Raw genomic sequence first — 26,661 nt, forward strand, 5'->3', positions numbered from 1 at the left:
TTATACCTGTGGCGTGTCAGTTAACTTAAGTCCGGCCTTACAAACCGGCCCTAATGGACGACAAATGAGTAAAACTGTATACAAGATTATTTTGAATAATTGTCCCAAGTTATAAAAATATTTTTTCCGAATTGCATTCAAATCAATTTTCAAACTTTTTTCAAAATGAGTCAGTTAAGTTGTATTTACCAGTGCAAACTGATGTATTTTCCAAAAAGGCTAAGTGCAGGTACTAGACGAAATAGGCTGGCTACTTCAGGCATCATTACTCAAGTCTCGCAAGCTTTAGATGTCAAAGTCTGTTGAACAGTTTTCCTTTTCATTTGATCCGCCTGTGGATCTGTTTCGACTGTTTTGTGATACTTAAACATTACAATTTATTCAGTTGAAATAAATCTATATCTTTTGCTTCCGCTGTGCATTTATATGTTGTGTTGTTTGACTATGATGATATCAATTACGTCACGATACTCGCCACCGGGCCCACCGGTGACACATGGAAAATAGGGGTGTGACACAAATCCCAAGTATGAAATACAATATTTCATTGGTTTGGTATTCATATGATGGTTGAAGTGACACTGGTGTCACAGTCTCCCCTACTTTAGGAAATTTCATCCCGAAATTTAATTGTAGAGGAAACTTATGAAGACAACTGTGATGGTTTCGCTTTCGAAGGAATCCCTCGAACCCTAAGTAAAACTCTGGGCCATGTTTAGATTCTTAGCGAAATTGTCAACTTTCAAAGTGAAGTCCTTGTAGTAACAAAACATGGAGTTTCAAACTATAGACAAAAGAACGTTTCTTATGAAGACTATCATAGGAAACTTGTGTGTGCTTGAAATCGGAGTCGGAGAGTGAAATAACATTGGTTAAGGTCCAAGACTTCTAGTAACTTAAATAACGTTACGTTCGCAATGTAATAAGGAACACTTATATATAGGAAGTATCAGCGGCATATCCACCATGCCCCTTTCTACATTGTTCCCATTTCGTTATTCTCATCACTATAGGTCTTAACACATGACAAAACTTGCTGTGGTTTCTGTGCACTAAATTCCATTATTATGTATGCATCCACAATTACGTAATTCATTGCACAGTCCGCACAGTTTATTTCATAATGCGTGGGGAAAAAAATCAATTGAATAAACATGAAGTGACTTGACTAGACCACCAAAGGATCTTTTTAACTAGATCAACGAACGATCTTTTTAATTAGATCAACACATGATCTCCTTAACTAGACCGTCGTACGATCTCCTTAAATAGACCACTCAAGGGACCTCTTTAGCTATATCATCACATGATATTCCTAACCAGATTTTTGAATCAATCTATTTAACTAGACCACTCAAGGGGTCTAATTATAGAATAGTACTTCATAATCCAAGGGACTTAACTATTACGTAGAAGCCCATTAAGGTAGTACCTTTGGATATCCTACTATGAATTCTTCATATTGAAATCTGGAGATTCTATAAGGATTTGGATAATGAATATTCAGATTACACAAAAACATAAGACATAAAAGAAATCACATAATTGTTCAACTTGATCTTCATTTTGTTAATTTTTCTTATTAATTAAGCACACGAGTATTCAAAGCACACCAGGATTCCAATCCGTGAATTCCGTTTGGTACTTTAAACATTTTCAAGAATCTAACTATGAAGATAGGAAGATCTTAATAAGAATTTGGCTTTGTTTCTTAAAAGAAACGAGTATTTAAGATTTATGGGGAGATCACCAATGATCATAAAAATGGCAGAACCATGCGAGTAGTTTGTCTTTGTGTTGGCATCATAGAGTTGTATTAAACATACACACAATCGTATCAGTTTCGCAAAATAAAATTGAAACGACAAATTTTATTTATATAACAACTGAGTCGATTCAAACATCCAAGGGATAACATACAAGGAAAAACAAAAGACTAATTGTTTACTGCTGCATCATTGTTTGCGTTTGCCTCGTTTATGTTAAACACTCGTCCACGCACTGGATTTGCGTTAACAAGTCTTGGGCAATTGTTTCTGTAGTGAGTAAGGTCACCACAGTTATAACATGACCCAGGTGGGAACCATGCTTGAACAGCAGCAGGATTTGTAGCAGCTTGGTTTTGGTTGGCATAACGGCAGGTATTGATCAAATGTCCCAATCGCCCACAGTGGGTACATTTGTGACACTACACTTGCTCTAGATGATGACGGTTGCATTTGTTGCACAAAGGTGCGGTACTAACATAATTTTTCCTTTTACTAGGTTGTGCTGGCTGGTTTGGTGCAACCTGATTGGTCTGAGCAGTTATGGCGCAGTTTTGAGACGCCTTGCGCTTCTTCTTCTTGGGTGTCTCAGCCTGTTTTTCCTTTGGTTCATCTTGTGCAGTCTTGTCAGATGGACTTGAGTCGCCCTTTCGAAAAAGCTTACCCTTCCTGATATGGGATTCAGTCAGGGTGGCAGACAATTCAATGGCCTGTCTGATAGTAGTAGGGTTGCTGCCAGTAACGATATCCTGAACTAAGTCAGGAAGACCATCAATGTACTTTTCAATCGCCTTCTCCACGGGCGTAACCATGGCAGGACATAACAGGCTCAGTTCCTCATAACGGTCAGTATAAGGTCGATGTTCACCACTGTCTTGCTTTAGGTCGTGAAATTCCCTTTCCAATGCTCTAAGCTCATGACGAGGACAGAACTCCTTCATCATTAGAGCGTGGAGCTCTTCCCAAGTTTGAGCTAGTGCCACATCAGCACCCCTGTCCCTCATCACTCCATTCCATCACGTTAAGGCTCATTTCTCAAAAACACTAGATGCGAACTCTACCTTTCGCTCGTTCGGACACTGAACATGTCTGAAGGTGCTCTATAGACTCTCAAACCATTGTAGAAGTGCAGTCGCCCCTTGAGACCCAGAAAACTTTGATGGCTTGGCAGAGTTGAATGTCTTGAAGTTGCATGGGGCATTATTGTTGTTGAGGGCTTGGTTACATTGAGCAATGATGTTTGGGATTGCAGCAGCCATTTGCTGCGTAATGATAGCTGCCGGTTCTTCATTAGGTACCTGATTGTCGCGTCGTGGAGGCATTCTAAAAGGGGAAACAAGAGAGAAAACAAGTGAAATGGCATTGGGTAAGAATGGGATGTTGCAATTACCGACCAAAAAGCATGGGTGATGGTTATTTGTTCGAACTACGAAGCAAACAAACGACACACAAAAGCTGAATCAAAGTAAATAGGTCCTCATAATGTATCGCGAAGACATGCTCGCCTATAAGTGGACACTCACCCCAAGAGTTCCCAGGTAAGAGTGACTGGTCCGATATTATGGATTTGTACGAACACTCTAGCCTTAGATAGAAGACCCAGGGGTACAGGCACCCACCCTTCCAGTTTGCACATGTTCACAATATTTAGACCAAACTTTGACGAGATTTTGAAAACTTAGAGGGTTCAAAACCATATAATGAATCATCCTAGAACAGATGATTGGTTTTCAAAGAGAATTCGAAATTTGTGTTCTTATTGTGGTTGTCACCTAAGGATAAGTGACGGTATTGTTTTAAAACTAAACACAAGATATCTTGTGTTATGGTCCTAGGAAGGTTATAGTCTAGGTCAAAGCATTACTAATAACCTAATTCCCTATAACCATTGGCTCTGATACCAACTTTTCTGTCACACCCCGACCACGTAAAACAACAAAACGTGGCGGAAACATCGGGGAGTGTTGTAACAGAATCATTGTTTCACAACCATGGATTAAATAATTTTTTTATAGCATTATTGAACTCATTGTTTTATTACAAATCAAATAAATACAATTATTGTCTTTCAAGTTTTAAAGTCGCTAAGGCACGAGTCCATCCTATGTATAGCATGTATCAACAATCATCACATAGCAGCACCTGAAACATGTGTAAAAATAGGTACGTCAGCATAAAAATGCCTGTGAGTTACATAGGTTTTATTGAAAATAGGATTCATGACTTGTAAGTTTAAAAGAATATTTTAACAAAATAGCCATGAACTTTAAAAATGTTTTCTTTTATAAATCATATAATAAGTGATAATAAAACAGATGATATAAAAGAAAGACGCATAAATAAATAATTACGTAAAATGAGTTTGTATAAAATATGTTGTTTGAAAAATAATATTTTGATAAAAAGGTTCGCAGTATATATAAAAATATACTTTGGTTTTAAGAAAGTCGAATAAGTAATATATTAAAATATATTTCAGTTCCAAAATAGTCAAACATATAGTATATATTAAATAAACTTTAGTCGTCAAAATAACAGTTTTCAGTAGTATATCAAAAGTATACTTTGGTTTTGTTAATAACATATTAAACTATGCTTTGGTTTTATAAATAACATATTAAACTATGCTTTGGTTTTACAAATAACATATTAGACTATGTTTTAGAATTAACAAAATATATGTTGTTTTGTACAATATCACACATGAGAGCATATCAAACTATACTTTTGGAAGTATAAAAAAATATACAATAAAAATGTGATTTAAGAATTCATTCATACCTTAGTGCATCAAACTACACCAATTGAGACTATAGAAATACCACAAAGGCAATTTCTATTTGGATAAAAATATCGGTTTCTGACATTCCATGACAACAGGAATGGGGTGTCTAATCCTATAGCGCTATATCATACTACCAATCGGTCTGGTGAACATAAAATAAGTACAATTAATTTTATAATCTTTGAAAAAATTAGTGTTTAAACCATAAATAATCATCCAGTTTGTCAAAAGATAAGTACTAATATGTATAATCAATTATACTTTGAAATCATGAACATAACAATTAGGTACACATGCTTCACCCCAAATCATTGAAAACAGTAAAAGAGGGGACTATGTACTCACTTGAGGATGCTTAGAAGTCTTGAATAACAACCAAGCAAAGCTAGAGGGATCACAGAATCAAAAGGCACCTAATATAGGTAACTAAGTAAATAAATCAGACCTAAATCGGGAGATCGGATAGGATGAGGTTTCATAAACCAAATGAGTATTGGAACTCATATGATATGGTTTAACAAAGCCTACATACTAAAACGAAACCTAACCTAAGTGCTTACGATCATGGTTGCAAAAGTCGTTAGGCGCTCTCTAGTCGGATTCGGGAGTACTCGGGAAGTACTCGGCTTAGGCGGAGATTACTCGGGGAGTAATTGGCCTGGGAGACCAGTACTCATGCCTCGGCAGCCTACCTTGTAGCGAGTACTCGGGGAGTACTCGGAGCCTAGGCGGGACTTTTACAACCATGCTTACGACCCATTACGACCCGTTTAGGTAGCTTATGCTACTTTAACGCGTCGTTCGCGTAAAACGCGTTTGGAACGCCTAACTAGTCCTATGACAAGTATTATATGCCTAAACATGTTTAATTATGTTGCATAATCAGTTAAGTGACAAAAGTTTGGGTTACATATGCTTAAATATCAATTATGCATAAAAGGGCATTTTGGTCATTTTCCTAAGGCATATAAATTACCTATCATATAACTACTTAAACGAAGTGACCATAAGGTATAACCTCGGAAAGTTATTCCCTATACAACTATGGTCACAAAACATGTTTGGTCGGATCCTAACGATCGACCAAACGGGTCGGGTTCGAAAGTCTAAGCAGTTGTTTAGACCGCGTATCTTACGACTCTACACAAGCACTAAACTAAAAGTGACGAGCTAAACATGTTAAAACATGTTTAGTTAAGTTAGAAAACAGGTTTGATATCAAGACAAAGGGTCTTGATACCCAAGAATAGTTTGGTTGCAAAATACGCAAGAATACACATTTTGACCGAAACTATGACTCGTCACTACACCTAAACAACGTGGTAATCAGTAGGTATAGTGACAAAGGACTATGACCATCGTGATTACGCTCACGTTGCGAAGTTCAAACGAACTTCGTGTTGACCATAGACTGGTCAAAGCAGAAAGTCAAACACAGTTTGACTTTCGTGCTTAAAACGTATAAAGGAACGAAAGAATGCTTACAAAGGGTCCAAGCTAGGAAGATCTTGATCCAAAACACTCAGGTATGAGGTTTTAGAACTTCAACTTAGAGTTATTCAGATCAAGGTGTGCATAAATGAATGAAAGGGCATTGGTATTTATAGATTTCGGTAAACCGTTAGGATCGTTTCTTAAAATTCGAGCTTGAATCTTGGCCTTACACTTGGGCCCATGGTTTAGAATACAATGGGTACTCAAATACCAGTCCATAGAATCAAAAATCAGGGATTGAAAACCATCAAATGAGCTGAATTGGACTAGGTTCATTGTTTCTGCAATCTGCTGGTCTGGGACTCCTTTACAGACTGTAAGAGGTCCCATACGGTCCGTAAGGACCCTAGGAGCTGGCAGCAAATTTGCAAAATTGGTAGAACATGCCCCTGCGACTCCGAACTTGATTTTTGATGCGTTTTGGCACGTTTAAGCCCCTTTAACCTCATTTCAAGGCTATTAATGAAGTTAAAGTATAGAGAACATAAAATATGCTCAAAAACATCTCGGATGTCGATTCATTTGTCGTACGGTTGCGTTGTTCGGTTAATTACGACGAAACACGAACGGACGCGAAAAACAATCCAAATTACGCGACGAATGGGATTTTATAATTCCAATCACTAAAATAAAATATTTTAATAATTACATAAATTTTTGGATGTCCGGATATATTCAGAACGTAAGATCTGCGCGAAAATGCAAACTTATGCACTTTTTAATGCTTTTAGTCCCTGAATGACCAAAAAGTTTATTTTTGCGCACTAAACACCTCAAAGCCTATTTCTAAGCTATGTAAAGGATATTTAGGGCATGTTTAACTTATGATCAAGTTCCGGAATGTTTGTTACCGTACAATTCGGCATACTTTCGCAGTACGTCGAAATTAGTCCCTGTAAGCGAATAAACTTGATTTCGACACACCAAACCTCCAAAACTTATTTCTAAGTTATGTAAAGGTTATTTAAGGTATGTTAAGCCCATGTCACTGTTCCGGAGTGTTTGTTGCATTAATTGGTTATATTTACGCATAAGTTCGCGTATGACCTTCCAGAAAGCGATATAGAGCTCGAAATCGAACAAGAATTGATCTGTGCAAACGATACACATATTTATACAAATCCCAAGTATGAAATACAATATTTTCATTGGTTTGGTATTCATATGATGGTTGAAGTGACACAAGTGTCACATAGACCCTCCCTCCCTCCCAAATAATATCAGTTGAGACATTAAAGTCAACTAAGAACCCAAAAAGAAAGTTTATGTAACTTATGTTTTGGAGATTCTATTTATATGAATAACAAGATATGCAAAAAAAAATGAATTTTCTACTCACCTACCTTAGCCAAACAAGCAGCCCGTACGGTTATGGTGGGAAGGAGGATGTTTCCTCAATTTGCAGAGCAAGTGTCTGTCAGGCGGTGAAACGACAAACCAAGTGTCAGATATCAAAATTAATGGGATTGCCACACACAGATTTATTATATTATTCTTTTTATTTTTCTTAATTAAACAACAATTTTATTTTATTTTAAATAAAAAAGTGAATGATGGTTGAAGATCCAAAAATCAGAAGGCCGGAACCTGTGATCTAAATTAGGACCTTGGAGAGAGGTCGAGGACCTGAACCTGCAAAAGAGAAAACCGTTAGGCTGGCTGCAGAGATGGGAGGGCCCCTCTACGACCACCCTCCGGTGTGAGGATAGTATTTGATAGAGATAGAGAGAAAGTCGAAAGAGAAGGTAGGACGAAGGTTCAGAAAAATCATACTTGGCTTGTACTTAGATGGGTATTAACTCGTCGTTCCTCGGAAGATCGAATCGTCAACTACCACGATCCGTTTTCCTTCCAAAACCGCCCAAATGGTTGACAACTTTAACCAGGACCGTGAGATAATGACTGTAATTAAATGCACGAAACTACGAAAGAAAGAAGTCGTGAAAGAAAAAAAAGTCTGCTTGCTTGCAAGGGGTACTAGTATATCAAGTATACAATGAATGTTTCAATGCCTGTTAGGGGTACTAGTATCAAGTATACAGTGAATGTTATGTGTGTGTTCTTTAATAAATTTTATTTAAATTCATATTCAGTATGCATGATTTGATTTGTTAATTAAATATACATGATTTGTTGAATATGTACTATAGATTGAATATGTTATCAGGAGGAGGAGGATTGTGACTTCAAATACATATAAATAATTGTAATCTCCATATACCAGCCGTTTACTCCATATAGTGTGACGAGTCTTTAAGCATTAAGATCTTCATATCAATGGTTTAAATGAACTTCACCAATCACATCATTGGTTTTGTTCATCTAATTGCTAATATAAAACTTTAAACTGGAAGATTAAATATATTATATTTTAATATTTAATCTAGTAGTAGCCATAATCATTTACGTTATATAGATAAAAATATATAATAACCTATTAAATAATTAGTTGGTAATTGTTGATGGACCATATTACCCTTATTAACTAATTAGGTTTCCTCTTGGGTACTTATATAAGGAGACTTATGTAGAGGTTCTAAGGTTAGACACATAACCTAATAATCATAACATCAATATCGACCTCTCTCTCCATAGCCGAACTCCCTTATTCGGATTCATCATTACCATCATCAGTTTGCACCCTAAGGAGGAACCAGATCACCTTGACAAAGATGTCGAACTCTATGGCTTCTTCTCTCACTAGATTCTCCACTGCACTGTCTGCTGTAACATGTATGTTTTGATGTTTTCCATCATGTTTAAACAGAACTGGTTCAACATGTGGTATCAGAGCATATGTTGATTAGTCAGTTCTGTTTTCGTATCCATCAATTTTGGGATAGAAATCTGGAAAACGGAATTTTGATAACTTAATAAACTAACAGCCGGTTTCGAGTCATAAAGGACCACTCAAGATCACTGTTTCGAGGAAAAGAATATGTTTTTAATGTATCGAAATCAAAACGTGTAAACTTATAACCGAAATCTGTTTAAAAGCCTTAAAAAATTCAGGTTTCGGGTTCCAGAATTATGTTTTATTTTTTAGGGTTCATCACATGTTCTAAGAAAAACTCGAAAATTCCTTAAGTTTTGGAATGAAATCTGGATTAGTGGGTGTTTTTTACTGTTTTGATCTGAATTTTATCTCTTAAAATTTTCGAAAACTGTTAAAAGATAACCAGTTATAATTTTTGAAATCCTTGATAAGTTTAGATCAACAATAAAACAGGAAACACTATCCCACAATCTCTAAAATTTCGAGCTTTCAGTTATTTTTACATTAACAGCTGTTAACAGAAGTTTCGAGATTCCTTTTAACGACCCGAGACCACAAGATCTCGACTCGAGACCACAAGGTCTCGACTCGAAATCATAAGTGTTCTCAAATCTTCACAACTCGAGACAACGATTTCGACTCGAGACTATAAGGTTTCGACTTGAGACCACTGAGGTTTCGACTAAGGGCTTCAATCTTCACAACTCAAGACCGTGGTTGCGACTCGAGACCTCATCAAGGAGTCAAGATCTCATAAAACACAGTAGTCGAGACCATGATTATGACTCGAGACACTGAGGTTGCGACTCGAGACCTTAATGAGTCGAGACCTCATAATGTTACAAAATGAGTCGAGACTTGACTCGAGACCTCATAACTGAGTCGAGATCTCACTCGGAACCTCATTATTTTAGGTTGTTTAATGTGAACTAAAATAGCTTAACTTGAATAAAACACTTAGTTAATTAATTAGAATCTAATAATGTTTTACAAAACCAAAATAGCTTAACTTGAATGAGCTTCTGATGTATCATTTCTGGCCAAAGCTGATTTGATACATCTACTTATCGGTCAAGTATTACGAAAGCTATGTTAAGTGTGCATTATAAACGTGAATGTCGTAATATCTGGTCAAAGCTGATTTAATTCATTCATGTATAGCATACTTAACAAGTGCATAACTAAAGTGATTGTTTCATTTCTGGCCAAAGCTGATTTGTCACAACAACTTTGCACACATGCTTAAATGATTACACTTCTGGCCAAAGCTGATTTGTCTTCGTTTAAGTAGAATTTTAACTGAGTCTATTATTTTGATGTTAGTAATAGACAATATCACAGCTTCACAATTAAAATGGTCATTATTTATGCCTGCCTTAGTATTACGTGCCCTTAGATCACATTAGAACTTCTTTCTTAGTATCATAATTCGCTCATCTTATTTCCACTATCAGCACCGAATTGCGGGATTCCACCTTTAACTGGTGATAACTTCGCTGCATGGAAGGATGCTCTCATGCTTACACTTGGATTGCTGGACTTTGACTATGCTCTAAGAGAGAATAGGCCAGCGGACCTTACTCCACAAAATACTACTGCTGAGCAGTTGACTCATGAAAAATGGACTAGGTGTAACCGCATGTCTCTCATGTTTATGAAGCAGTCCATCAGCAATGCAATCAGAGGAGCCATTCCTGATTCTGAAGATGCTAAAACCTACTTGGCTTCTGTGGAGGCGCAATTCAAGGGGACGTCTAAAGCACACGCTAGTACCCTTATCCTCAAGCTGGTGACAACTAAGTATGATGGGAGGAGCGACATTCGCGAGAACATCATGATGGTGAATGACATGGCCAATAAGCTGAAGGGGCTGGAAATGGAAATCAGTGATGGTTTCCACGTTCATTTCATCATTACTTCACTTCCTTCGTCCTTTGAAGCATTCAAGATCAATTACAACACTCAGAAGGACAAATGGACGATTAGTGAGTTGGTCACTATGTGCGTACTGGAGGAAGTGCGTATGAGGATGGATCGCACTACTTTTTTTTGAAAGGTGTGAATTATTTGTGAATGTCAGGAGGTCTAGCAAACGTTGTCTTAACTGGGTCCGCACTAGAGAGCCCCCTCGCACAATAGATCCCCAATTTAAACCCCTCAATGAGAAACCCCTATCACCCAGACTCGAACTTTAGACCTGGAGGGGAAAACTCACTCGGACCCACCATAGGTGGAACTTAAATATCTGTGATGTTTCTAACTTCACCACCTCCAACTCTAAGAAAAGGAAGAACAATCATCAAAGGAACGATGCTTCAAAAGTCCAATGGCCCAATCCTAATACAAGTGCGCCTTCTAGCTCTAAGAGCTCCTTAGGCAGAATCCACTGCAAGTTCTGTAAAAAGGCAGGACATATGCAGAAGGAATGCCCTGACTTTAAGGAGTGGCTGGCTAAGAAACGTAACGATTATTTTGTGATACTTGAGTCCTATAATTTAAATGTTCCTGCTAATTCTTGGTGGTTTGATTCTAGTTCTATGGTTCATGCTACCAATTCAACTCAGGGATTCCTTACAATCCGGAAGCTGGAAAGAAACCAAAGAACGCTTAAGGTTGGGGATGATCGAGAATTAGAAGTGAAGGCCATTGGAACATTATAATTATTTATGAAACTGATTTATGTATTAAACTTTATGATACCTTATATGTTCCTGAGGTAACTCGGAACCTTGTATCAGGACCAAAGTTAGACATGGACGGTTTTATTGTTTCCCATGGTCATCGCAAACTCTCTATCCTTTATGATTCTGTTCTTTATGGTACTGGTATTCTGGATGGTGGTCTCTATAGATTAGAACTAGATGATAATTTTTCCAAATCTTTGTTGTCATATAACATTAATGAATCACTCACAAAGATGAAAGAGAAACGAGACTTAGAGACTTCGTCCATGTTGTGGCATCAACGTTAGGCCACATCTCAAGAGAACGATTAAATCGTCTCGTAAAGTATGAAGTCTTACCTCCTCTCGGTTTCTCTGATTTTGGAACATGTGTCAAATGTCTTAAAGGTAAAATGACATTAGCGAATAAGAAAGGTGCCACTAGGAGCTCTAATTTATTAGAACTCATTCACACTGACATTAGTGGTCCCTACCAAATCACTGGCATAACGGGACATACTTCATTTATCACTTCTATTGATGATTATTCTCGTTACATGTACTTGTATCTTATTAAGGAAAAGTCTGAATCTCTTACAACTTTTAAAGATTATAAGGCTGAAGTTGAAAAGCAATTAGATCGTCAGATTAAAGTTGTGAGACCAGATGGAGGCGGTGAATATTATGGAAGACATACTGATGTGGGTCAAGCTCCTGGTCCATTTTATGAGTTTTGTAAGGGCCAGGGGATTGTGAACCAATACACCATGCCTGGTACACCTCAGCAGAACAGTGTTGCTGAACGAAGAAACCGTACCATTTTGAACATGGTGCGCAGTATGTTAGCCAATATTAATTTATCATTATTCCTCTGGATCGAAGCATTAAAAGGAGTTGTTCATATACTCAATAGAGTTCCTTCTAATTATGTCCCTAAAACTCCTTATGAACTTCGGACAGGAAGGAAACCGAGTCTTAAATATATGAATGTATGGGGCTACATTGCTGAAGCAAAACTTTACAATCCTTTCCTAAGGAAACTTGACCCTAAAACTATTACCTATTTCTTTATCGAGTATCCTGATAATTCAAAGGGTTATCGTTTCTATTGTCCTTCTCATGTCACCCGTATTGTTGAAACCAACCGTGATGCGTTCCTGGAGGATTTCAAGGTCAGTAGGAGCAGTACCATCCCTTACGAAGAATTGCAAGAAGTACAAGACGCGGGGGTGGGGGAGACTCGTCGCTTACCATTACTCCCATTACTCCTCTTGTACCCAATGCAACTACTGTACCCGAAGCTACTGCACCAACTCTAGATTTACCTCTAGAATCAGAACCCATTATACCTCATGACGAAGGCACATCAAACGCTCAAAACCAAGACAACGCTGAACCCGATAATCAACTCAGGAGGTCATCAAGGCCCAGAAGGCCTACTAATTGGGATTATTATGTTACATACCTGACTGAAATGGATCCTGGAAAGCTAAATGATCATATCTCTTACAATGAAGCCATTAGCAGTGATCAGTCTTCTGAATGAAATAAAGCAATGATTGATGAGCTTGAATCCATGAAGAAAAATGACGTTTGGGATTTAGTAGAATTACCCAACGGTGTCAAACCCGTAGGATGTAAATGGGTATTCAAAACAAAACTGGATCCGAATGGGAACGTTGAACGCTACAAAGCGAGATTGGTTGCAAAGGGCTACACTGAGAAAGAGGGAATTGATTATCAAGAGACATTTTCACCTGTCTCTCTTAAAGATTCATTGAGGATCGTCATGGCCCTAGTAGCTCATTTTGATTTGGAGCTGCATCTGATGGACGTTAAAACCGCTTTCCTTAATGGAGACTTAGACGAAGATGTTTACATGAAACAACCTGAAGGCTTTAAACCTGAAGGTCAGGAGCATCTAGCCTCTAAGTTGAAGAAATCCATTAACGTGTTAAAACAAGCATCACGTCAGTGTTACCTCAAGTTTGATGAAGTCATGAAGAAACAAGGTTTTATGAAGAATCAAGTGGATCAATGCACCTACCTCAAGATGAGTGGGAGTAACGTTACTATACTTGTCCTTTATGTAGATGATATTCTATTGGCAAGTAATAGTTAGACATGTTGCATGAGTCGAAGCGGTTACTCTCGCATAACTTCGACATGAAGGATCTCGGAGATGCTTCTTACGTCATTGGCATCGAAATTCACCGAGATAGACAAAAAGGGATCTTAGGATTGTCTCAAAAGACTTACATAGATCGTGTCCTCACATGCTACAACATGCAACAGTGCAAACCCTTCGTCACTCCAGTAGTTAAGGGAGATGTTTTTGGTTCATTCCAGTGTCCGACAACAGAGGTTGAGAAGGAGCAAATGAGCCAGATACCTTACGCGTTAGTAGTCGGGAGCCTGATGTATGCTCAAGTCTGTACTCGCCCAGATATCGCTTATATTGCTGGAATGCTAGGCCGTTATCAGACTAATCCTGGTCTAGATCACTGGAAAGCGGCTAAGAAGGTACTTCAATATCTGCAAGGGACGAAAGACTATAAACTGACTTATAGAAGAAGTGATCATTTAGAAGTGGTAGGCTATTCTGATTTTGCCAAATGCAAAGATGATAAGAAATCCACTTCGGGCTATATCTTCATGTTAGCAGGCGGACCCATTTCATGGAAGAGTCATAAACAAAAGTTGACCAAAACTTCCACAATGATGGCAAAGTACATTGTTGTTTATAACGCAACCTGTCATGGAATGTTGCTTAGAAATCTGATCACTGGACTCAAAATCGTCAATTCCATTTCTAGACCATTGAAGCTTTATTGTGATAACTCAGCTGCCGTTAGTTTCTCGAACAGTAACAGTTCGACTGGAGCTGGTTTATATCTCGATACAAAAAATCTGTTCGTACGTGAACGAGTTGAGGAAAATAATCTTTGTATTGAGTATATTAGTACTAAAGATATGCTTGCGGATCCGATGACTAAAGGTCTCCCTCCTAAGGTTTGTGAAGAACATGTTCGGAATATGGGATTTAGTAAAGACCTTGTTTAGCATATTGTACTAGCTTATGTTTTATGATTAATGAAATTTCCTCAGTTTGATTTTGTATGTCTCTTAGAATATGTTCAACCGGTATAATGGCATATAGACAAATAATACAAATCAAACAAACGGCTTATGCGTATCTTGATCATGACGATTAGGTTTTAAATTAAGTCTATAGTATGACTAATGGGGGTCCTGAGTCGCATAATGATTCAACGGCAGTATTTCTCTGCTATAGTTCTTGTTTAAGGCTAAAATGAGTGTTAACTCCTAATCAGGCTTATCTAATACTCATAGTAAATGATTACTCGGCTAAGTGGGAGAATGTAAGATTAAATATATTATGTTTTACTATTTAATCTAGTAGCCATTATAATCATTTACATTATATAGATCAAAATATATAATAACCTATTAAATAATTAGTTGGTAATTGTTGATGGACCATATTACCCTTATTAACTAATTAGGTTTCCTCTTGGGTGCTTATATAAGGAGACTTATGTAGAGGTTCTAAGGTTAGACACATAACCTAATAATCATAACATCAATATTGACCTCTCTCTCCATAGCCGAACTCCCTTATTCGGTTTCATCATTACCATCATCAGTTTGCACCCTAAGGAGGAACCAGATCACCTTGACTAAGATGTCGAACTCTATGGCTTCTTCTCTCACTGGATTCTCCTCTGCACTGTCTGCTGTAACAGGTATGTTTTCATGTTTTCCATCATGTTTAAACTGAACTGGTTCAACATGAACACGACCACAAAGACACTTATGTTTCAATAACATGTATTATTGAAGACAAATATTACACTTCATTTGGGCGTTCATCGTCTACTAGTTCGGAAACCCAAGCGTTCAAGTACACACACAGCATTGTTGTAGTATTTTAATTTTTATAGATCTTTATTTAAAAAATAGTTTTGTAATTTTATAAGTTATATTAATATGCGCCAACTTATTTTACCGTATGATTATATGCTTTTTTCTTAAAAATTTTAATTGAGTAAAATGTCTGGATAGTTCTCGTGGTTTGGTGATATATCACCTTTACTCTCCAACTTTTGGAAATTACACCCGTGTTCCCTACAAACGGATGGCCGTTAATTTCACATGGACTTAACAATGAAACTAACGGTGATTCACTCTAGGGACGATTCGAGTAGCAAACTCTCAAACCACAAGGAGCACATGTGTAATTTCCAAAAGTTGGAGGACTAAAGGTGAAATTTCACTAAACCACAGGGACTATCCGAACATTTTAATTCTAATTTTAATCAAGTTATAGGTAAATATAACTATATCAATACGGGTTATGTCCCCGCCAATTGGTGGAGTGCCAAAGGCAATGAAGATAAGAACTAGGCCTCCTTTGGGGGTCACAAGCTTGAATTCGAGCAATCGCGAGTTTTTGTCCCACTGTGAGTCTCGGCTCTTTTGGCGGCGCAACGTATGTTAAGTGGCAGTCGGGTGTATGGTTTCTCGTGCAAACATGGAGAGGTCCCGTAAGCTGGTATTATGCCTCGCGTGGAAAAACCCGGTAGGTTCCGATCCGGGGCGGCCTAGCCGTGCCTACGACTGCCCAATCCTAACCGCTCAGTGGATGGTGGTAAGTTTTTTTTTCTTTTTAGCTAACATTTTGTCTTTCTTTCTACTTCGACAATTTAAAACCTCATCTTGTTCATCCTTCTTAGTCTGACCCCTTGACTTTGTAAACTTTCAAGTTTAACCGAAAAAACTTACAACTTAAATTCTCTAACTTTCTAATGTTTCAACTTGACCCTCGTACTGTATACAATATACATTTTTAATTCTTTTACTAATTTGAATTATTTTTTTTTAATAACTTGTGTTCGTTACTTAAACTCTCTAACTTTCTAATATTTCAACTTGACCATCGTACTGTATACAATATACATTTTTAATTCTTTTACTAATTTGAATTATTTTTCTAATAACTTGTGTTCGTAATTTAAACTCTCTAACTTTCTAATGTTTCAACTTGATCTTCGTACTGTATACAATATACATTTTTAATTCTTTTACTAATTTGAATTATTTTTCTAATAACTTGTGTTCGTCACATAAATTCTCTAACTTTCTAATGTTTCAACTTGACCCCGTACTAATATAGTATATGTTTTTAACTCTATTACTAATTTGAAATATTTTTTAATAACTTTTGTTCGACAACTTTTTTTTAACAAAATAAATTGTTGTTGTGTTTTTTTGTCTTGGCGTCTTGGTATAAACGGGTATTGTATGTTATATTGACTATGTTTTTTATCTACTCTTTGATCTCCGGAACCGAGTTGCTGCAACTTCATACGTTTCTTTTATCTATTTAAGTACGTTAATGTCACCGCTGCAATGTATGTAACGAAGTTCGCAGACACGATGCATCGCGCGAGCTTTGTTTATATTTCTTATCAAACATAAAATGGGCCTCTAAGAGCTGGTAGGCGCGCAATGGTTATGCACTTTGTGGTCACGGATTTGATCGGTGTGGCATGTTAATTGTGTTTATATTCGTTCATTAGAACATGTTGATGTTCTTTCGTTTAAAATCTAAAGGAACACTTCACAAACATAAATGAACGTAACTTAACAAATATAAATGAATAAACATAAACGGGCACATATAATGAGCATAAATGTGGTAATACAACTACTAAGGTTTTGTACTAAAACTTAAATGTTTAAATAAAAATAGAACATGTTAAGTTTATATAGTGTAAAGGTATAAAATGAGAAGTTTAATATTTTCTTAGAATGTGAACCTTACAACTAATCATTTGTTTAATTTGTCACCAAATATTTTTGTTTAATTGGCACCAAATATTTTTCACAACCAAAATAACAAGGGGGTATTATGTTTAATGAAACCTAGGAAATTGAAATATAATAGATCGTTTAATAAAAGAAAATCTAATTCAAAATTTGGATAAAAAATAATATTGTGCATGGCTAATTTAGACAAGTGATTCTCTCCCTCTCTCTATAATCCTTTATCTCTCACGAGAACACATACCCTCCTACTACTAACAAGAAGCAAAAATGAAGATTAGAAGACTCACCACTAGCACTTGTGGCCAGGGAAGTAACAAGAAGAACAAGAAGATGAAATGTAAAGAAAAGTCTTGGATAAAAGCTCCTTGAAGAGGTCCTTGAGCTTCCAAAGTTTGAAACCTTCTTTGATGATCCTTATACACCTTTAGGAATGCTTAGAATACTTGTAAGATGATTGAAAATGGAAGGTGAAGTGGGGGGGGGTATGTTGGCCGAAATGAGAGAAGGAAGAAGGGGGAAGAGTTTTTGAAATGATGAATGAGAAAGTGATAAGGTTTTTAGCACAAGGGTTCTTCTTATAATCACATCCTTCATCTATTACCCAAAAGACTTCTAAGTGGCATCTTTGACCAAGCTTGGAGCAAGTCAACATGGAGAGTGGAGGTGGGTCCCTTGGGGACGGTTACAAGTGGGGGGGGGATTAAATGTTAAAATTTGGAAGTTGAAGGTTATTTACGTAAGTTGGAGGTTTAATTATGTGTAAAGTGGATTTAAGTGTTTTTAAGTGGTTTGAGGTGTTATATGACCGATAATAGTTCTACATCATTAACAATGTTAACTAGTCCATATTTAGTGTCTAGATAGTGTTCGGATAATTGTTCAGTTGTCGGTTCGTAAAGATATCAACTTGTGTAATTTATACGGTATGATATGCTTTCATGTCATGATTGCATTCTCAACACTTTTCAAGTTATTCTTGGATGTTTAATATTATTTCTGAATCTACTATAAATAATCAAATGCTGAATTTTGCTGAAATTGTTATTTATAGTCTGTTTCGGACAGTTTTTAGTGCTTGTTTAATTTTCCGGAAAGTGCTAACTAATATACTTGTTCTCCCATTTGAGATTTGATATATTTTTGATGTCGGACCTACATCTAAGTCCTAAATCTACCATTTAGCTAAGTACTGAGGCTGTGCTGACACAGCCTGTCTAACCGGTGAGTTTGCTAATTGTTTTGACGCAACGCTTAAATTGTTCTTCAATGCGATGAATGAAATGTATAACATGCATGATTGGAATGTATGACATGTAAACATAAATTGCCGACGTTTAAAACATGTAATTTTAGAAAATAAATAATTATTAAATAGTAGGGAAGTAACCGGATTTGTGTCGTTTGTCACACCGCCACACCGGACGACGTCTTCAAATCCGTCACCGGTGTCGGCCTCGTCTCCAAAGTCTTCAACCAATCAAAACTGGACGAACTCACCGACAACAACGCCATCGGCCACGTCAGATACTCCACTGCCGGCAAGTCCATGCTTAAGAACGTGCAAATCTTCGTCCCCGGCTACCACTTCGGTCATGTCGTCGTCGCCCATAATGGTAATTTGGTAAACTATCAAACCCTAGGGCGGAATTCGAACAAAATGGGTCACTTTTGCCTACTAGTTCGGATACTAAAGTAGTGTTACATTTAATTGTTGTATCTCAAGAAAGGTCGTTTCTTATAAGAGTTATTGAAGCTTGTAAGAAACTTAAAGGGGCTTGTTCATTGTGTTTTTAACCGAAGATAAGTTAGTTGTTGTTAGGGATCCTTTTGGGTTTATGCCGTTATTTATGGGTAGACGAAGAAACGGCGCGATAGTTTTTGCATTAGAGATGTGCGCGCTCGATCTAATCGAAGCCAATTACAACCGAGAAGTGGAACCTGGCAAGCTTTTGATTGCAGACAAAGATGGTGTTCAATCTACGTGTTTGGTGCCACACCCGGAGCCGAAATCGTGTGTTTTCGAGCACATTTACTTTCGTTGCCGAAATCGGTTTTTTTTTGGGAAGTCAGTGTACGAGTCGAGGAGGAAATTTTGGGGAAAGTTTGGCTACCGAGTCTCCCGTGGATTGCGATGTGGTGATCGTCGTTCTGAATTCTAGGGTGGTTGCAGGCGATTGGGTATGCGAATAAGGAGGGTGTACCATTTCAACAGGGTGTGATTATGTCGCATTATTTCAGGAGGACGTTTATCGAGAGGGGTATTCACGTATATGATGGGTTGGGAGCTTCTACGTGGAAGTCCTAAATGGTCTAACGTACCAACAATGACGTCTAGTAGTAGGCGTAAAGCGAAACGGTCTAAAACTTCATCTTCGGTTGATCCGGAAATACCCACATCCAATGCTTGAAACGTCAATTTAAATAATCCTATTAATATTAATGAGGATGGTGAGGATGAGGAAGTGGAGTTGCCCCGACCGCCCGGTAAAAGAAGTGGGAAAAAGGGTGGAAGGGTGGAGTTGTCTTTGTCGGGTGTCGAAATAAAACAAGATTTTGAAGAGATGAACCGACAACTTAAAGATATACGAGACCTTGTCCATAGGTGTTTGGAAACAATGAAAGAAAACAACGCCGAAAAAAAGTTTGTCGCGCTACAAGGAGCGAGGCATATGAAGAAAGATATCGAGTTTATGTCTAAACCGATCAATCACCTTCAAGGAGAAGCGTTACTCCTAGTTCAAATGCGTAGGCAACAAATCCGTGACGAATACGGAATTTAGATCTAGATTTTGCATTTTCGTCTTTAATTTTTAGCATTATATCACTACACCCATTTTAACTTTAAACTCCATAATGCCCCTTTGCTAACTGGACTGTCGCATATTAAATCATGCCTAAGGTAGGGACTTAAAACTACACATGTTTTAAAGTCTAGCTAAGTTTTTAATAACTTGTATTCGTCACTTAAATTCTCTAACTTTCTAATGTTTAAACTTGACCCTGTACTTAATATAGTATACGTTTTTAACTCTATTACTAATTTGAAATATTTTTTAATAACTTTTGTTCAACAACTTTTTTTTATAAAAATAAATTGTTGTGTTTTTTTGTCTTGGCGTCTCGGTATAAATGGGTATTGTATGTTATATTGGCTATGTTTTTTTTATCTACTCTTTGATCTCCGGAACCGAGTTGCTGCAACTTCATACGTTTCCTTTATCTATTTAAGTACGTTAATGTCACCTCTGCAATGTATGTAACGAAGTTCACAGACACGCTGCAACGCTTGAACTTTGTTTATATCTCTTATCAAACATAAAATGGGCCTCCAAGAGCTGGTAGGCACACAATGGTTATGCACTTTGTGGTCACGGGTTTGATCTGTGTGGCATGTTAATTGGGTTCATGTTCGTTCATTAAGAAAGTGAACATGTTTATGTTCTTTCGTTTAAAATCTAAACGAGCACTTCACAAACACAAAATGAACGTAACTTAACAAATATAAACGAATAAACGTAAACGGACACATATGATGAGCATAAATGTGGTAAAACAACGATTAAGGTTTTGTACTAGAACTTAAATGTTTAATAAAAATCGAACATATTAAGCATATGTATATATTTGTATTAGTATTTAAACAAACATAAACGGACGTTCACAAACATAAATAAACGAGCAAAACATGTGTTTATATTTGTTCATTTATTATTAAATGAACGAACATAGAGAAATATCCATCGGACTAATGTACCACCTTTAACTCATTTTTATAATAATCTAGTATTTGTACCTCATCTTTGTAGCGAGAGCTTAGTCATTTTTTCCCCGCCAACATGAAATTGTTCCATATCAGCAGTGGCGGACCTAGTAATTTTTTCATGGGGGTGCGGAACATTTTTAAAAATTTTAGGCCCCAAGGTATATAAATAAAAAATCGGTTCGTATCGGGTCGAGTCGGGTCATGTAAAACAAAAGAACTAAATTTATATAATCATCAAAAACACGTCAAACCATGTTACAGACATAATTAAAACGTCGTCCTACGGGTTTTCATTTTTTAAAATCTATCCAAAACATCATCTAAACCTACTTTCCTAAGCAACTCTTTCTCTATATAACATATACAACCTTCACTTAAATTCTCATTGCCAATCCGATTAAGCAAGTATCCACATCAACGAATCCGGAAGACGTATCAACTTTCCTCTTAAGAAATCGCGCCATAATGTCACTGTTGATTGTTCCTATCGGCTATCACAAACAAATTGATCTATAAGTTCATGTCTCATAACATATTACATAATGTATCAACTATTCAAGCCCTAAATATCATAATGTAAATCATCCTAAAAATCATCTAAACAACATATACACCATAAAAAAACCAAACGTTCTTCACTAAAAAAAAGCCAAACATACTGTGGTATGCGGCTATAAAAAAAGGCAAAATATCATCACTAACAAAATATAACCCACCATAACATAATGAAAACAAAACGAAGAACATGTCTACTATGGTTAGTATGCGGCTATAATAGGCTGCTGGAGGTGGATAATATCAACCAAAAATCATCAAAAATAACAAAGAAACTAACCCGTGTTTGATCGGCGGTGGTATGGTGCCTGCTGACTGTTCAGTGTTGTCGCTATTGATGTTCTGATCGCTGGCGTGCAAGGACGATAAAGAGAGCATGATAGAATATGTAAGGATTTTGGGCTTGTTTATTTTATTTTAGTTGTAAATATTGTTGATTTGTTGAGTTTGTTTATTGGGCTAAAACTTAGTAGTGAGCTAGTTAAATGTATTGGGTATTTGAGTTTAGTTATTTAGGTATTAAAAGTTATATAATTTAGGTAGTATTTTTTATAAAATAAGAGTTTACTAAAGAATATTTTAAAAATATAAGTTGATAACACTTTTTACCTAAGGGGTGCGGACGAAAAATTCCAAGGGGTGCGGACGGGATTTTCGACGGAACTTAGTACTAAATTTTTTTTCCCGGGGGTACGCCCGCCCACCTTAGGCTGGGGTTAGGTCCGCCCCTGCATATCAGTTGGACTCGTGGAAAATCATAAAATAACACTGATGCTGGAGTGTTAACGTCCCTCGCTGATCATGATACAAAAAAAAATCAATTTTAAAACCTACTCCGTTTTAAAAAAGATTTATATCGGAACGTTCACACTAAAAAACTAAAAATAGGCGTGCATTACATTTTTTATAAAGTTAACAAACGCAAGCTTATCACAGAAAAACAAAATTATTAAAAACTAAAACTGTAGCCTACAATACAAAAAGAAATTGATTTTTAAAACTATCCCATTGAAAAAAAGAATTATTCCGCAAGAAAAAAATCAAAATTAGTCCCGCACTCCGCTTCGGTTTTTTAAATGTTACCGAACGAAATCCATAACTCAAAAACGAAAATATTAGAAATTAAACAGGTTGAAATCGTATATTTCATGTAGAGGTATAAAATGAGAGTTTAATATTTTTTTAGAATGTGAACCTTACAACTAATCATTTATATTTATATAATATAAATTTATAACGTATTTGTGCATATGAAGTTGTATTGTGTGCATTTAAGGTTTTCCCTGCTTTATGTATTTATATTCTAAGTTGTGGTGGTTGATTTTTCACCAATCTTTTTCACGTATCATGTTACTTTTATCCCTTGATGCCATTTTAATTATTTTATAGTATTACATAGAGTAAATTGTTATTTTAGTCCCTGAGTTTTGTCCAAATTTGTCATTTTAGTCCAAATAGTTTTTTTTTGTCTCTAGGTCCATGACTTTTACATTTTGTTGCCATTTTGATCACAATGTCTAACTCCGTCCATAAACCCCATCTGTAACCAGGGGTATTTTGGGGATTAACTAAAAAGGTTTTAAACATTGCCATTTTGATCCATTTTTTTACCCCAGTATATAAACACAATTCACCCCTTTTTACAACCCTAATTCACCCCAACAACTCATCGTCTTCCACAATTCACCCAAAATCTGTACGTATTCAAGCATAATCACAGTTCCTGAGTTGGCGATTGAAGTAAGAACGATGTGGAATGCTCGGCCTCCTGGTTCAGCCTTTAATCCCGATGTGGATTATGGTATGTGTTAAAACCCTTAAAATTTAGTGAAACGATCCCCTGTTTTTGTTCGACTATTGTTGTTTAATGGTGTATTTTAATGTTGATTGTGTATTTTGATGTTGATTTTCAGCTGACGACCCAGAATTGTTCACATTTGAGATACATCATGGAGGGGAATTGGGTGGACTTTCCAGAATTTGGGTATGAGGGTAAAGTATCGTACATTGACAAGGTTAACCCTGACTACTTCTCTTTGATCATATTCAATGATATGATGGGTGAGCTAGGTTACCCAGAAGATGAACTAGGGGGATTAAGTTACAACTTTAGGATTCCAGGAGAATGTTTTGAATTTGGGATAAGATCATTAATGAGTGATAGTGATGTTATTGGGATGATTAAGTATACTCAAACACACAAGGTAATTGAGGTGTATGTTGAGCATATTTGGGGTAATAAAAAACAAGCTGATGCTACAAACTTAGGTGATGAATCACAGGCTGATCCTGCAAACTTAGGTGATTTAACACAAGCTGAAGTTCAGGGTAATGAAAAGGTTAGTGTAGTGGATGTTAGCTCTGACTCTAATTCAGATTCAGATGAAAGTGATGAAAGTGATGATGTAGTAGATGATGAACAGAGCAAAGAAACAGAGGTAACAAATGCAAAGTTTATTGATCCTGATGGTGGTGATGATCCTGATTACAGTGGTAATGAGGATGAGGGTAATGATGAAAGTGAAGAGGGCAGTGATAAGGGTGAGGATAGTGATAAGGGTGAGGATAGTGAGGATCCTGATTACATAGTAGATGAGGAATACGGAGATGATGATGTTGATATGGATCAGGTTGACTTTAGAGCTGCTGTTGAATTTGATATCAGTGATGCCGAAGGGGATGAGCAGGATGAGCAGGAAGTTGATGAATTTGACTTAGACAATTTTGATAGTCTTAGTGATGAAGAACATAACATTGTTAGAGATAAGGTGGTTAGGGGTATAAGGAAGAAGAATAAAAAGGCAAAGGCAACTGATGATTGCCAACTCTATGTTGGTCAGTGTTTTAAGGATAAAGAGGCTATTAGGCAGATGGTGAAAGAATATGCAATCCGGTCTAGAAGGCAATTGTTTATCTATAGGAATGATAAGGTTAGATTGAGGGTTCTTTGCCATGGTATTAATCCGAAATTAGGTAGCAGTGAAGCTGGTAGTAAGGGCAAAAAAGTAAAATCGGCTGAAGGGGTGTCACATGGGGCTGTTGGTAGTTCAAGTGGAGTTAATACAACCAAGAAAAGTAAAGGTGGTGGGCCCCAGACAAGACAAATGTCTAAAAAGAATCGGATTCCCTCTTGTCCTTAGACTTTGCATGTTTCAAAAGTAAAAAGGGAAGGCACATGGATGGTGAAGACCTTTATCAAAGACCATCTTTGTCTACATACCCGAGATGTTGCTCTGTGCACAATTGGTTGGCTAGCAAAGGAAATTGAACCTATCATTCAAGTTAATCCAGAAATACCATTAAAGGCACTTGTAGATACAATATAAAAGAAGCATCAAGTTGAGGTGAGTTTGAATCAGATGTTTAGGGCAAAGGCAAGGGCAACCAAGAAGCTTCAAGGTGACTACTCTGTTCAGTATACACACCTGAGGGATTACTGTGAGGAACTAGTTAGGGCAAATAACAAGTGTGAAAATTGCAGTTGAACCTGAATGTAACCCAAGCAGTCCTACAAGGCAATTCAAAAGGGTTTATATATGTTTGGGGCCATTAAAGGCAGGGTTTAACAAGGCTGGAAGGGATCTACTTGGTCTTGATGGGTGTTTCTTGAAAGGACCTTGGCCTGGACAGATTTTAACTGCAGTAGGTGTTGATGCAAACAATGGGATTTACCCATTTGCTTATGCTGTGGTGGAGTCTGAAACAATAGCCAGCTGGAGTTGGTTTTTGAGGTGTTTGGGAGATGACTTGGACCTGCCTCAAAATGGCAATTTCACCTTTATAATTGATAGGCAAAAGGTAAGTTCTTTGTTAATTTACATAAACCATTTCAATCATCAAATTCAGATGTATAATTGGTTTTTATAACTGTTGTAGGGTTTAATACCTGCCATTCAACAAGTCTTTCCAAATGCTGAGCATAGATCCTGTCTGCGGCATATTCATGAAAACATGAAACCAAGGTGGAAAGGTGCAGTTTTTAAGAACCTGTTGTGGGCTGCTGCTAGTTCAACAACACCTCAGAAGTTTGAGAAGAATATGCAAGCAATCTTGACAGAGGATAAGGACTTGTACAACTGGCTGAAGGAGATTCCTTCTAAACATTGGTCAAGAGCATTTTTCAATGGTATATTTTCTTGTTTTAATGCTACTGTTATTATCAGTTAACTTATTGATGTGTTCTTGTTTTCTTGATGTTGACACAATGCAGAAAGGCCCAAGTGTGATGTCTTGTTGAACAACCTATGTGAGGTGTTCAACAGACATATACTAATTGGTAGGGACAGACCAGTCATTACCTGTCTTGATTTCATTAGGGAATACTTGATGAAAAGGATAGTAGTAGTTCATAAGATGATTGGCAAGTCCCCAGGACCATTAACTCCCAAGGCCACTGTGATTTTTGAGAAGATAAAGACTGACGCTGCAAACTACACAGCTATTTGGTGTGGCAATGGAAAGTATGAGGTAAGTTGTTCTTCACTCAATTAAACAGGCTTCAATCATCCTTTGCATATATGTAAACTTGGTTATTTTGACATTATAGGTTAGTGGTCCTGAACTTGAAAAAAGGGCTGTGAATCTTGTTGAAAGGACTTGTGGATGCAGAAGGTTCCAGTTAACTGGCATGCCATGTAGGCATGTAGTGGCTTGTATCTGGAACAGGGCATTGAATGGGGAGGGTAATGGTGTACCAGAAGAGTGGGTAGATAAGGCCTACTGGCTAGAGACATGGAAAGATGTCTATAATCACACCCTAGAGCCAATCAATGGTATGGATTTATGGCCTAAAAGCCAATGCCCAACCACTTTAACAGCCCCCAAGTATCATAAGCCTGCTGGGAGACCCAAGAAGAAAAGAAGAAAATCTGCCGTCGAGTTGGAGGAGGTAAACGAGGTAATTGAAAAAAGTGGAAAACTGCCCAAAAAAGGGTATACAGTCACGTGTCTTACCCGTGGGGAAAAAGGACATAACAGGAGGACCTGCAGTAAAGGAAAGGGTGGGGA

At 37.1% G+C, this 26,661-nt stretch overlaps 1 pseudogene; it reads left to right on the forward strand.

Moving 5' to 3' along the window:
- Nucleotides 1-18,607: 18,607 nt before the first annotated feature.
- Nucleotides 18,608-20,116, forward strand: LOC110881064 (annotated as a pseudogene).
- The last annotated feature ends 6,545 nt before the right edge of the window (nt 20,117-26,661 follow it).

The sequence above is a fragment of the Helianthus annuus genome, chromosome 10 (genome assembly GCF_002127325.2).
Source record: "Helianthus annuus cultivar XRQ/B chromosome 10, HanXRQr2.0-SUNRISE, whole genome shotgun sequence".
NCBI classification, from domain to species: Eukaryota; Viridiplantae; Streptophyta; class Magnoliopsida; order Asterales; family Asteraceae; genus Helianthus; species Helianthus annuus.